Source organism: Atta cephalotes, assembly GCF_000143395.1.
Source record: "Atta cephalotes unplaced genomic scaffold scaffold00027, whole genome shotgun sequence".
NCBI classification, from domain to species: domain Eukaryota; kingdom Metazoa; phylum Arthropoda; class Insecta; order Hymenoptera; family Formicidae; genus Atta; species Atta cephalotes.
The window spans coordinates 499,842-515,151 of record NW_012130091.1 but is presented as its reverse complement, the minus strand read 5'-3'; the positions used below and the strand labels follow the sequence as shown (position 1 = coordinate 515,151).

Here is a 15,310-nt window from a genome sequence, read left to right as displayed (position 1 = left end):
AAACTTTTTGAATATTTCTGATTATTTCTAAAAAAATGTTCCAATTCATAAAAATTATGAATTTTGAAAAACTTTCACCAAGAACACTTATTTTTAATAATGTGTTAGTATTTATATTTTAAATAAACTATATATAATTAAATAAACTATATGAAAGTTATGTTTCAAACATTTTATTTTTATTAAACACATTTTTATAATTTATTTACTTTATTTGTTATTATTTTATGTAAAGATTATGCGTTTCTCAGGTTTTCTTCGTGTCCAGATCCATTCTTGGAATCCCAACGTTTCGTAAATCTTGCAGTCCATTTCATCAGAAGCAACCTGATACTGAGCTGTTCCTCTGGGCCGTTCCCTTTTTATTACTACTTGTTGAAGTGATAAGGAGGGGAGGAGAAAAAGAGAATTGTTTGTGTGGGGAGGAGGAGAGATGGAAGAAATCGTCGGTTTTCAATAACCGGGAGAATAATCGGGAAGATCTTCTATATTTTATTTATGTTGTCATTATCTCTATTTAGATTGTTAGGGTATTTTTTGTATCTTTATGGCTTCTCTATACTTTTTTGGAAAATATGATATAATGTTAGCAAAGTTTTATCAAACAGTATTTGATTCTGTTTTGATGTTGTCGTTTCGATGTCGTTCTGATAATGTCGACTGTGTGACGCGTTTTAGCCTGATATCACGTTGATGTTCTTTTATTCATAGATTGACCATTTTCCCGGTTTCTCCAATATATACTTGCTCGCAGGAACAAGATATTTTGTATACTCCTGCGGAGCTGAGTGGAGATCTTTGATCTTTAGGATTTCTCAAGATTTGTCTTATCTTTTTGGGTGGTTTGAAGATATTGTGTTTGTTTAATATCCTGCCAATCCGATCTATTGTTTCTTTGACATATGAGAAAATGGATAGGATTCTTTCGTCTAGTTGTGTGTTAGAAATCTTGTTTGCATGTTTATTGATTATTTTGGTTATGTCTTTTTTGTCGTGTCCATTTTTTTATAAAGCTAGTTTTAGGTTGAATTTTGTCTGATATCACGTTGATGTTCTTTTATCCATAGATTGACCATTTTCCCGGTTTCTCCAATGTATACTTGCTCGCAGGAACAAGATAGTTTGTATACTCCTGCGGAGCTGAATGGAGATATTTTTAGATATTCTTTGTCAGAGATGATGAAAGCTTTATGTACAATTAAGTTGCTGACTGTTTTTGTGCTTGTGTTGTGGGTAGCGCGACTCGACATATAGTATCTATCTGTGTAGTGGTTTTCTATACATTTGATGGCTTAAGATATCACTTTCTTAGAGACAAGAACATCTGGGAAGGGGAGTTTTCCGTTTTCTATGTCTGTAGTGAAGTAGATATTTGGCTGTTGATTGAGGAAAATAAAGAATTTATGGAGTTCGATACTACCGTGTCTCCATATCACGATGTATCATCTACATAGCGGAACCAAACTTCTGATTTTTTGGGTGCTTTTCTGAGGGTTTTTTTCTCAAAATGCTCCATAAAGATGTTGGCGATTCCAGGAGAAATAGGAGATTCTATTGCCGTTCCTGAAGTTTTTTCATAAAATTAGTTGTTAGGAGAAGTGGTTATTAAGCAGTGCTCTATTAACGGGATGAGGTCGGAAGGGACTTTATGTGAAGCCTTTATTATGTTTGATATGATTTTCATTGGGACTTGTGTGAAAAAGGATTCTACATCAAAACTTATAAACAGGTCTGTGGGACGTATAATTATTTTAGTAGGATTTTTTGGATCTTTGTATGAAGTCCGCTGAGATGGTTATGTGTGATTCAGATTTTTCCAGTGAGGAGTTGTAATGTTTGTGTTAGGAAGCAGGATTTCAGAGAATGGTCAATCTACGGATAAAAGAACATTAATATGATGTCAGATTAAAACACGCCAGTCGGCATTATCAGAATACATCGAAACAGGACATCAAATACTGTTTGCAGTGTAATTAAAACGGAAATATCGTATATAAATGAATATATTTTTAAAAAAATGAATATATTTTTAAATGAATATAAATTAAAAAAACATGTATAAATAAATAAACGCACGCATGCACGCACGCACGCAGGCACGCCCACACACATGCAAGCACGCACATTATTTTAACATATAGTATATATTGGGAGTACAAATAAGTTTCCGCCATTTGCAAAAGACAGCGCCATTAATAAACTATAGTTAAAATTGTTTGATGTAAAACGACATATCGTAACAATCGATTGGACATCCGGCAACACCATAACCTTGGAATATTAGCGATTTTGTATCAGCATCATATATTTTTTTTTGAAAATGTTGAATTTTGAGCCAAATAAGCGAATCATTTGCGGGAACTTTTGATTTACTTCTTTAATTTAAAGAAATCTGCAGCTGAGGTTCATAGATTGCTTGTAGAAGCATATGGTGATGCTGCCTTAAGTGAGAGAAATTGTCGTGAGTGGTTTCAAAAGTTTAAGAACGGTGAATTTGACATCGAAGACAAAGAACGTAGTGGAAGATCGAAAGTGTATGAAGACGCGGAATTGGAAGCATTATTGGATGAAGATTCGTGCCAAACGCAAAAAGAACTTGCACTTACATTAGGAATGACTCAACAAACAATTTCATATCGTTTGAAATCATTGGGAATGATTCAAAAGCAAGGGAATTGGGTTCCATATGAACTGAAGCCGAGAAACGTTGAACGATTTTTCACATGTGAAATGCTGCTTGTCAAGCATAAACGAAAGGATTTTTTGCATAGTATAGTCACTGGTGATGAAAAATGGATCCACTACGATAATCCAAAGAAGAGGAAATCATGGGGACTACCTGGGTCATGCTTCAACATCGACAGCCAAACCGAATATTCACAGAAAAAAACTCATGTGTATTTATGATGTGATATCAGCTTGATGTCGTGTATTATGAGTTACTCAAACCGAACGAGATCATTACTGGAGCTCTCTACCGAACACAATTGATGAGATTGAGCCGAGCACTCAAGGAAAAACGCGCCCACTACTACTCCAGGCATGACAAAATTGTTCTCCTGCATGATAATGCTCGACCACATGTTGCGGCGCCGGTCAAAACCTACTTAGAAACACTCAAATGGGAAGTTCTACCCCATCCACCGTATTCTCCAGACATTGTTCCTTCCGACTACCACTTGTTCCGATCGATGACGCATAGCCTGTCTGAGCAACACTTCACATCATATGAAGATATCAAAAATTATATCGATGATTGGACAGCCTCAAAAGATGAAGCGTTCTTTCGACGTGGTATCCACATGCTACCAGAAAAATGGGAAAAAGTAGTGGCTAGCGATGGCCATTACTTTGAATAAAACATGTACCGTTTTTTCACAACAAATGCTTATTTTTGATAAAAAACGGAAACTTATTTGTACTGCCAATAACTGCAAAAAAGAAACAAAAATAGAATATTACATTAGAATATTACATTCAGTCTCTTTGATAACATAAAAGTCACAAAAATCTAATTATCAGAGTTTAATAATATTAGGTAAAAGTGGGAAAAAATTCGTTTTTTTAATGCCATCTAATGGGAAATCATGGAATATCAACAAATGAAATATCATTATCTTACTGACTAGTGGAGGGAATTTCTACTTCCTCTCTATAATAGTAACTCGAATTATATTTTTTAAATAATTCCTCTCTTAAGGGTAAGTTAGCAGCATTAACTTTTAAATTTTCCATCTAGATTTTAATCCGTAATAATGAACACATAGTTTTAGTACTTAATCGATTACGTTTTTTTGTTTTTATATTATTGCATTTAGAAAAAAATTCTTTCTACGTGAGCATTGGAAAAGGTAAGAATAAAACTATTTTTGCCAAACTGAACAAATTTGCAAATGGGTATTGATCATTGAAATCTTTTATTTCAGAAATTTGATACCAAAATAACTCAATTTGTACTTCTTTTTTACTTCATCCTCAAAAAATACAGTAACTTATATCATTCTATGATATTATTGTTAACATTAGGAACTAAATTTTTATATTTATCATACATGTGTTAATAGTGACCTATTACCATTTTTACTTAATGCAATTTTTGTTATAAGAAACTCTAATTCAGTTATAATTTATCTTTCAAGGCAAACGTTTAATAGATTGTTCTGTAGCAGTTTTATAAAATTTTAAACATCTTAATTTAAATTGTAAAAACGTTTGAATGATTAGCAACATCATCTTCTAATGACAGATAATCTTTGCTGCATTGTCTATATTTATATTTTCATATTTTTGGGTAAAAGTATTAGGACTATTTAAATTTAAATTTGCAATATGTTCCTGCGATAAATAATCGGGTTTAATAAAATTCGAACATAATAAATGTAAAAATCGTATACATTCTGTGTATATATATTAAAAATTAAACATTTTTCAGAAACAAAGTATTTAAAGTATGCATGTATGGAAGAACATATTGCGTAAATTCAAAATGAGCTTTAATATATGGATTATTTATTTCTTTTAATATTTAGTTCTTTTATTATTTAGTTCTTTTAATAACAAATCAAACATAGAATTTTTGTCTTCAATACCAGCCAGTAAAAATGTTTGCTGCAAAACAATTCACTGTTCTAAAATTCTGTTTACAGACTTTCGAAGAGTTAAATCTTATTTTACTGGGATTAATCATTCGATGTTTTTCTTTTTTCATAATACTTTGCATTTCTTTTAAAATTGTTTGTCGCTTTGAACTTCATGAAAAATATGAATATAGAGAATGTATTATATTAAGCTTTCCATATTTTTTTTCCATATTTTTTAAGTAACTCGTTTGACTAGCGATTAAATGAGCAGAGTGGCAAATACATCTCAATACAAATATATTAGGGTTGTCTTTAATTAAATGGGATTGAAAAGAATTCATTTTCCCCATCATTACATTAGCACTGTTGCTACAGTAGCCTATTATATTATTAATATTTAAATATTATTAATACTTAATATTATTAATATTTAAATTGTGAACTTTCAACAATCAATAAATGTTTTATACATATTTTCTGCGGTACCATTATCTGCGAGCATTTTTACTAAATCTAATAAATGTATAATGCATTTGTCATTTTTATAATATCTCACTACTATGCATAGGTTTTTATCATTTAATTTAAATCAGTGCTTTTATTTACTAATATAGAAAATACATTATTTTGTAAATCTTCATCACATTGAATTTTAATATCATTAGCCAATAAATAGTTAATTAAATTACATTTTAATATTTTCATTTTAATAAAACTAGGAATCTTGCTATCATTAAAAATACTTTTTGTAGTTGCAATAATACTTTCTATCACTCTAAAAATTTAAATTATGTTCAACTGCAAGAAGTGCATATTGAAACTCTCTGCAGTTATCACATTATGTTCCATTGGTTTTTGTACAAATATTTGAATGTTTGAATTTATTTGTCTGTCCTTTATATTTTTTTTTTATGTGTCAGTATATTTCTTTAATTCACTTCGTCCTGCTACTAAAACTTTATTGCATTCTTTACATTTTGCCTTATATTTGTCTTCATCACATGGAGCCAACCAACTACTGAATTTTGGAAGTTGTAACCAAGCCGTAAATAATTGTTTTCGCCAAGTAGTCTTTTCTTTTTGAGTATTACTGTTATCGGAATCTATAACTCTGACGTCCAAGCTTCGTTTTTTATTATAAAAAAAATTATATAAAATTAGAAAGCTTTTAGTATGATAATGATATACAGTTACTTACATGTATAAACTCAAATAAAAAACAAAAATGAAGGAAAATTAGCTTTCATGTTATGTATTTTCTATTATCGAATTCCAGATAAGACAAGTTAAAAACACATTGAGATTGAAACGTTTAAAATATTGCGATGGATGATATCACAGTGTTATGACCCAAATAGGTCATAATTAAAATCTACGTAGAATTTCTGCAATTAAAGCATCATAAATCACCTACCTTTTGATTTCAAAACCAATGACATACTTTACTTTAAAATGCAACTACGCATTAATTCGGCCTAATTTATAAATATAAAAGCGTAAGCCTCGAGCACCCTTCGGGGCGAAAAAGTCAAAAAGACACACGACTATTGTGAGAACCCGTTATTGCGAGCGCTACTGCGAGACGTCATAAGATTATAACACATCGAGTACTCGTAAGTGAAAATAGAACTTCTTATACCATGAACGCTGGCCTATATTAATTGGAGGACCTCGAGCCCTTATCAAACAACACCGCTACGTCCAATTTGATTCCGCCCTGAGCGGCACATCGTACCTTGACGTACCACGATTGGTTAACGGCTGACACGTAAATTCTATAACCGATGCCCGGAGCGGCATCCTTGCACCCTGAGCGGTACAACATTTTGGTGGCAGCGGTGGGTTACAGCCTTACTATCCAAGGAAGTAGCAACGAACTAACCAACCTCAACATCGGTAACAGCGAGCTGACCATGCAAATTAGATCAAGCAAACTACAAGTACTAACTTCTACTATAAGTCGAAAATTTTTGTAAATCGCGTGAATATCAGACAATACTATTAGGTGTACAACTTTGCTTCCGCCGTTTTCCTATAGATAGCTTTAACGGTAAGTAGTGATCGAAATAAATAGATCATAGACGTCATACAATAAACTTGGGCATCTACCATAGAAACATTAGTCGATTTGTGTCTGCATCATAAAGTTATTCTCGATTGAAAATGTCAGTTTACGAGCCAAATTCTCGTCATTTGCGGGAGGTTTTAATTTTTTGCTTCAATATGAAGAAATCTGCGGCTGAGGCTCATCGAATGCTCTCAAATACTTGGTGAGGTCGCTATTAGAACGTGTCGTGAGTGGTTTCAACGCTTCAAGAACGGTGATTTTGACGTCCAAGGTCATGCTCTGTATTTGGGACCAGCTCGGCGTAGTGTATTATGAATTGTTAAAACCGACTGAAACAATCACAGGCGATTGTATCGAACACAATTGATGCGTTTGAGCCGAGCATTGAAAGACAAACGGCCGCAATACAACGAGAGACATGATAAAGTGATTTTGCAGCATGACAATGCTCGACCCCATGTTGCGAAAATGGTCAAGACATACTTGGAAACGTTGAAATGGGAAGTCCTACCCCATCCGCCGTATTCTCCAGACGTTGCTCCCTCTGACTATTACTTGTTTCGATCAATGGCACACGGCCTGGCTGACCAGCACTTCCAGTCTTATGAAGAAATAGAAAATTGGATCGATTCGTGGATAGCCTCAAAAGATGACCAGTTTTTTCGACGCGGGATTCGTACGCTACCCGAAAGATGGAAGAAAGTAATGGCCAGCGATGGACAATACTTTGAATCATAAATGTATAACCAGTTTTTTACAATAAAGCCTCGAATTTCGGAAAAAAAACGGCGGAAGCAAAGTTGTACACCTAATAATAATCTTTCACCAAACGCATCGTGATTATTAAGTCCACAAGCACAGCGCGCAATAGAACGGTTAAATTCGCCATTTGTAGCAGACGGAACGGACTGCAAGAATCGTGACAACCGCAAAAATCGCGAAAATACTGTAAATCGCGAAACTCGTGAAAATTGACTAAATCTCATTGAATTAAATTCAAGCGAAGAGCAAGATTTTTGTGAAAATAACACAGTCGTAAATTCCGAATCAGGAATGACGACAATACTCCTGCGTTTAGTGACGATAGCACAGACGATAGGCGAGACAGAATAAATCATAGCAGAACTCCTAATAGAATTATCCTCAGATGGGAATACTCCCTTGCATTATACGACAGTAGCATTTTTAATCCTGAAGAAAATTACGGAGATAACACGGTCGTAGAAATGCACTCCACCTAGTGCAAAGAGATAAGCACCGACAGTATCGTCCGGAGAATTAGTACAAGTGTAATGGAACCACAGTTACTAGTTGGAAACGACCATAACGATTTGCAAACAGATCCCTTACGCAACATAATGTTGGGAATTAGAGAACTCTGGAAAGAAATGAAAGCTATGCATAAAAGAATCGGTAAACTAGAGAATCATTGAAATACTCAGCACGCGACAAACGCGCGAAACGATTATCGCTTAAACAGCATTTATGAATGACCGAGAACGTACGCAATCAGCACACACACGTAAACAAATATATGAAACTTAAAGAAGCACAATGATACCCAAATTCGATGAAAATTCACAAACTAAACTAAAATATTTAAGCGCATGTTCATACATCATAAAAAAACATAAATCCAATAGATGAAAGAACGTTACTAGATGCTATATTGTGCAGCAAGTTAAGTAAAAGATAAAGCAATGATAGATTTCGAGATACGGGATATATATGATTTTCAACAATTAAAATCAGAGCTAGAAACTTGTTATCTTAAGAAAAGAAGCACAACTCACTTACAAATAGAGTTTAATACTATTAAACAAAAATCGGGCACTAGACAATACTTGGCTTGAGAGTCGATAACTTATCAGTGGAATTATATGAGTCAATGATCTAAGAACAGGGCATAACAACGAAAAACGCATAATTCTAGCTACTATTCAAAAACAAGCTCTACAGAATTTCCAATAGAATTGCGAGATGAAATCAAACTATTTGTGAAGTCACAACATTATGCTACATTGCAAGAAGCAATAGCAGGGATCACTGCCGAAGAAAAAATCAAGGGATCTTAGTAGCAACCCTAATATTCTTGCCAAATCACCGAGGATCATATTGTCAAAAATGTGAGAAAATGCGACACAGTGGTCAAGAATACCGAAGCAGCAGATACGCTGATCGACATTTGTTGCCAAAGCCGAGCGGACAAGATAATAAATACAGCTGCAAAATGTTGCAACTGCAGAAAGACACATCCGTAACGAATGCTGGACGTTAAATGGAACCGCATCAGAGGAAAATATGAAAACGCATGATCGAGAAAAACCTGAAGACAGGGTACAGCAGAAAATAAAATGGCGAAGAACAGAAGGAGGAGAAAAAGCCGATTTCACAAGGACGAAACCGCTAAAACTTGCACGCGACTATTAAATTTCAAAGTCACTGAGCCAGTCACAAGCCAGTACAGGACTTTTAAGAAATTTGCAAATCAAAGACTTCAAGAAAGGAAAAATTAAATTTCTTTTCGACACTGGAGCAGCAGTAAAATTACGGATTTTGAGGGGAGAAACATTAATATACGAAGATAAGATGACGTTAGCTGAAGTTACAGGACACGAAATAATTGTTATAGGAAAAATAACTGCTACCATACTATTAGATGACGCCAGATACCCCATGTACGTAATTGCAAATGATTTTCCAATCGACTATGAAAGCATACTTAGAATTGATTTCGAAAACACTTGAAATGAAAACTTGAAATGCGACTACAACAATAAGCTTTTAAAAATAGGACACAGCATATTGAAATTATATCCCTAAAAAATAATAAGAATCAATCATAGGTGTGAGGAATTCATAGAAGTTACCACAACTATGAACAATACGGGAATAAGCCGAAGAAGCGCAACCAGGAATACTTATTGAAAACTGTCTAGTTCAGCCAAAAAATCATATCTGTCTGATCAATATCATAAATATCACGGAGACGCATGTAGAAATGCAAGTACCTTGCGTAACTCTAATAGAAATAGCGTCGGAAGACATTTATGAGTCGTCTATACAAAAGGAAGAAGAAGAAGAAGAAATTAAGACAGTAATTTCAAAAACCATCTGCATCGAAAATACATTAAAGTAGACCATTAAAGTAAGATCATTTAAATGCTGAGGAAAAGAAGAGCATAACAGAAATCTGCACGTAGTACAATGATATATTCCATTTGAAAGGAGATTCATTGACGCAATACTGTCGCGCATGAAATTCACATGCAGGTAGACAGGTGTGCCTGTTAACGTGAAACTATCGGATATCCGAGAAGCATAAGAAAGAAATGCACAAGCAAATACGCACAATGCTTAAAGACGAAATAATATGATCAAACAATAATAAGTGGAACGCATCATTACTTGTAGTACCCAAAAAGACTGATGCAACAGGAACATCTAAATTACGCATAATCGTAGACTTTAGAAAATTGAACGATCTGATATAGGTGATGCTTTTCCTCTGCCTAATATAACTGATATATTGAATCAGCTAGGAAACGCTAAATACTTTACTATATTAGATTTAGCGTCTAGTTATCACCAAATTCCTATGACTGAATCGGATAAAAGCAAAACTGCTATTTCAATTGCTTATGGGCATTATGAATTTAATACGATGCCCTTTGGACTGAAAAATGCACCAGCCACTATTCAAAGATTAATAAATTCTGTTCTAATTGGATTACAAGATGTTAAATATTTTTAGTTTATCTAGATGACATAGTTGTGTATGTACGGAGCCAGTTTACAGGAGCACAACGCGCGGCTCGTCGAAATATTCAATAAGCTGAGATAGCATAAACTAAAATTACAGCCTGAGAAATGTGAGTTTCTCAGAAAAGAAGTTATTTATCTAGGGCATGAAATAACCGATGATAAGATCAAATCAGATTAAGCTAAAAGCTATACGTGAATTTCCTATTCCAATAAAAATAAAAGAGATACAAGCATTCATTGGATATTACAGGAATTTATCGAAAATTTTTCCAAGATCGCCAAATCTCTAACTAAACTGACAAAGAAAGGAGAACTATTCGTATGGATGGTCGAACAACAAAATGTGTTCGAATTGCTAAAAAGTAAATTGATTGCATCCATGCTCCAATATCCGGATTTCACACGAGAATTTCTTGAGAATTTCTTGTTCTACTGACGCATCTGATTACGCGATCGGGGCTATACTCTCTCAAGGAACTTTAAATCAAGACAGACCAATAGCATACGCTAGCCGCATAATATCAAGGGCGTAATTACAATACTACCGAAAAAGAATTATTAGCGTTTGAACAGTTAAGCATTATCGTATTTGTATAACACAAAATTTAAAATAATAACCAACCACAAGCCTTTAGTATAGTTGTTTAATGTAACTGATCCTGGATCAAGATTAATCCGGAGACTCAAATTAGAGAAATATAATTACGAGATTATTCATCGTGCAGGCAAGATGTACATGAACGCGAACGCATTAAGCCGATGCATAAATACTATTATCTCACCAGAAAATATGACAAACGAGGACACACAAAAGAAAGCGATAAAATGAATATACGACGTAGATAAATATTGAATACCACAACTCGCTCTTAGGAAGACATCAAGGAACGGAAAAAACTATTAAATGGATTCGATTGAAACACAATTGGCCAGGATTAATTAAATATGTAGAAAATTATATCGCGAGATGCGAAACATGCCAGAAAAACAAATTAAAAGGGAGAACAAAGGCGACATTGGAAATCACAGATACAGCTCGACGACCTTTTGAGAAATGTGCTTTAGACATTATCGGCTCATTAACGATGAGCAATCATGGAAATAAATAAATATAAATCTTCTAAGATAATCTCACTAAGTTCAGTAAAGCTATATCTATACCAAATCAAGAAACCGCCGAAATAGCGAAATAATTTACACTCAAAAATTATTTTTGAATATGGAATACCTGTCAAAGTATTGACCAATCAGGGCACAAACTTCGTAAGTGAAATGTTTAAAAATGTTTAAAATGTTTAAAATGTTTGTAAACTATTAAAAATTAGTAAAATACAGACAACTGCGTATCATTCTGAAAGCAACGGTGCATTAGAACGCTCTCATCGTACTCTGGCAGAATTTAATACTTGAGATATTACATTAACGCGGACATCAAACGGATTGGGATGAATGGATTCCATAGGCCATGTTCACATACATTACTACTCCACACAGCAACAGGGTACACTCCATTCGAATTAGTTTTTTTGGATACCAAGCAACGTTATCCTCTGCATTGACAAAATCTCCAAATCCTATATACTGTTACGACGATTAGTCAAGGAATTAAAAGAGCGATTATGGGCGACCAATCGAATCGCGAGAGAACATATAATTACATATAATTACACAGAGAACATATAATTAAAGCTAAACTAACCGCCAAACTGCAATATGATAAAGACACTAAAACTATTTCATTCAAACTAGGAGACAAGATATTGTTCCACGACGAAATTCTGCGAAGAGATCTATCGAAAAAATTAGATTCATTATGGACAGGACCATATGAAATTATCAGCTGTCAATTACAAAATAAAAATAGGACGAAAAACTAAATGTATTATATATACACGTCAATCGCCTAAAAGCATTTATCGAACATTAATAGAATAAAGAAGATGCAAGGAAGATGAAAATATATATAAATTGCGTATGACGAACTAAATATACCATTTTGAAATTCCCTCTAATTTCTTGTCCAAAATATGATATACTCAAGGTCATACCATTATCCACACCCGATCACGATAATGTATTCACTCTGACTGAAGTAGATCAGACCATAATAGCGAAAATCAGCATTATATGATGTTAACACGCGAAGATTTAAGTATAAGATGAACAAATTGACTACACTTATATTTGCGAATCAATCCTATACCACGAAAACACAAATATGTGAAATTCAAATGTATGTGCAAAATTCTAATTTTAAGATATTGTGTAATATGTGATATATTAAATCAAATCATACCATATGGATAGCCCTCAAAAATCAACAAGGCTATATTCCACCCCTTATGAACAAACAATTACTGTAGACTGTAAAAATCGCAAGGAATATAGAACGAAAATGGTAAGAACGGAATAAATTGCGCTACGAAGAATGTAAATTAACAAATGCGGACATACTGTAAAAACAATAAGAATCAAAACTACAACCATTCAAACTTGCTTACCAAAATACAATTTAACCCGAAAACAGCTAGAGCATAAGGACTTAAGCCAACCAGAAATAGTAAAATTAAGAAAAATTATTCGCGACCTGATGGAATTAATGAATCTAAGGGTCAAACTACAAGACTAACAGCAAAATTAAAAAACGCATGAGATTCATCATTTCCGCCAGAATCCATTATATATACAATTTCGAGTAGTACTATTATATTAACTATTGTAATTATTGTAATAATTGTATATATTATCAAATGAAGAATCGCGGTGCGAAATAACAAATTCCCGCGCAGAAAAAAAAGAGAAAGGAGATTTTTACAGAAAATGTCAAAATCTTTGTTTATTTTTTTCAATGGAGGAAGGATGTTATGACCCAAATAGGTTATAACCAAAATCTATGTCTGCAGAATTTCTGCAGACCAGCAGTTAAAGCATCACAAATCAAGTCACCTACTTTTGATTTCAAAACCGATGATTTTACTTTAAAATGTAAACACGCATTAATTCGGCCTATTTTGTAAATATAAAAGCGTAAATCTCGAGCACATCGGGAGCACATAGTTTCGAAAAAGTCAAGAAGACACACGACTACTGTGAGAATCTCCGTTACTGCGAGCGCTACTGCGACATCGTAAGATTGTAACACATCGAGTACTCATAAGTAGAAATAAAACTTCTTGCACTACGAACGCTGGCCTATATTAATTGGAGAACCTCGAGCCCTTACCACAAACGTACAAACGACACCATCAATCTGTGGTTCTACCATCCAATCTGTGATTCCATCACGCCCTGAGCGGCACATCGTAGCTTGACGGTACTGGTTAATGACTGACCATAAATTTTATAACTGGTGCTCGGAACTACTGCACCCTTGATCCTGAGCGGCACAACAACAGTGACAATATGTTTACTCTGATGTAAATGAGTGATGAAAGAATTATATAGATAATTAGCAAGAAACAAGATTGTAACGTGAATGAAGTGAGTTGAGTTTAAACTATTGTACTCGAAAACGTTATGATATAACGTTGCGAGTTTATGTCAGATCATGTCAAATCTAGTTAGAAATAAAATGGTGTACTTATATGTGCAGTATATACAACAGCAACGATTGATCGCGCTATATATTCTTTCATAGCCAATGACAATGGAGACATGATCTTTTACATTCAATATTATAGAGATTTTAATGGTTTATTTTCTATCTGCACTAGACAGCGAGTTTTTCCGAAACTTTAAAAAACTTTACTTTTCTTTACATTTTGATCTTTCTTAAAATTCTCTACGCTTTTTTTGAGATAAAAATTCCCTACGTTAAGGAGAAATTCTTACTTTTAACATTGACTGTTTGACAAAATGACCATAATAGTCAACATTAAATCATATTTTCCAAGAAAGTAGAGAAGCCATAGAGATATAAAAACAATCTAAATAGAGATAATGGCTACAATATAAATAAAATATGGAAGACCATTTTCCCTGTTATTGAAAATCGATCAAATGTATTTCTCCACCTCTCGCTTTCCCCCCCCCCCCCTCCTCACAATTTTCTTCTTCCCTTCCAACAAACAGCGTAATATAAAGGGCCCGGAGGCCCTTAGTATCAGGCTGTTCCTCACCCTGATGAAGTAGACTGCAAGATTCACGTTGACATTCCAAGAAAGGATTTAGACACGGAGCAAATCCATGAAATGCACGATCTTTATATAGAAAGCACCCGTGAAAGAATATTATTATTATTTTCTTATTATGATACTGAAATTTGAAAAGCACAAAATGACAAAATTAATCTAAACTTTTTTGTGTGAGTACTTTAAGTATTTAAAATACAATTATAGATTTCATTACCGCAAGGATTAGGTGTTTTGTAAATAAGGAAACAATATATTTTGTTAACAATAAAACAAATTAAAAAAAGGATTGATGAGCCAAGCTGGTTAACTATATGCTTGTGCGTATCAATTTTTATACACAAAAATTTAAACAATGTCAAAACAATTTCAACACAAAATATTTTATTTATTTACAGAATAATGTAATCATGCAATTTCTCACAGTGAAACTTTACATAATACATCTTAAATATTTAAAGTACTTATACAAAAAAGTTGAGATTTTTTTTTTAAATTATCTTATAATATATAATACATTTCCATCATCTCCATTAGAGCACAGATAAAAAAATACCATTTATTAATAAAATTATTCTTTACACAATATTTTAAACCATTGCTACAATTTTTATTTTTTGATTTCATATATATATATATATATATATATATATATATATATATATATATATATANATATATTATTACTATAGTAGTAACGTAACTAAGTAGTTAATTATATTATATTATATATATATTATTAGTAATTTTATTGTTTACTTTTAATT

General features: G+C 33.2%; 1 pseudogene; it reads right to left on the bottom strand.

Moving 5' to 3' along the window:
- Positions 1 to 3,618: 3,618 nt before the first annotated feature.
- Positions 3,619 to 15,310, bottom strand: part of LOC105620581 — a 55,501-nt pseudogene continuing 43,809 nt past the window's right edge.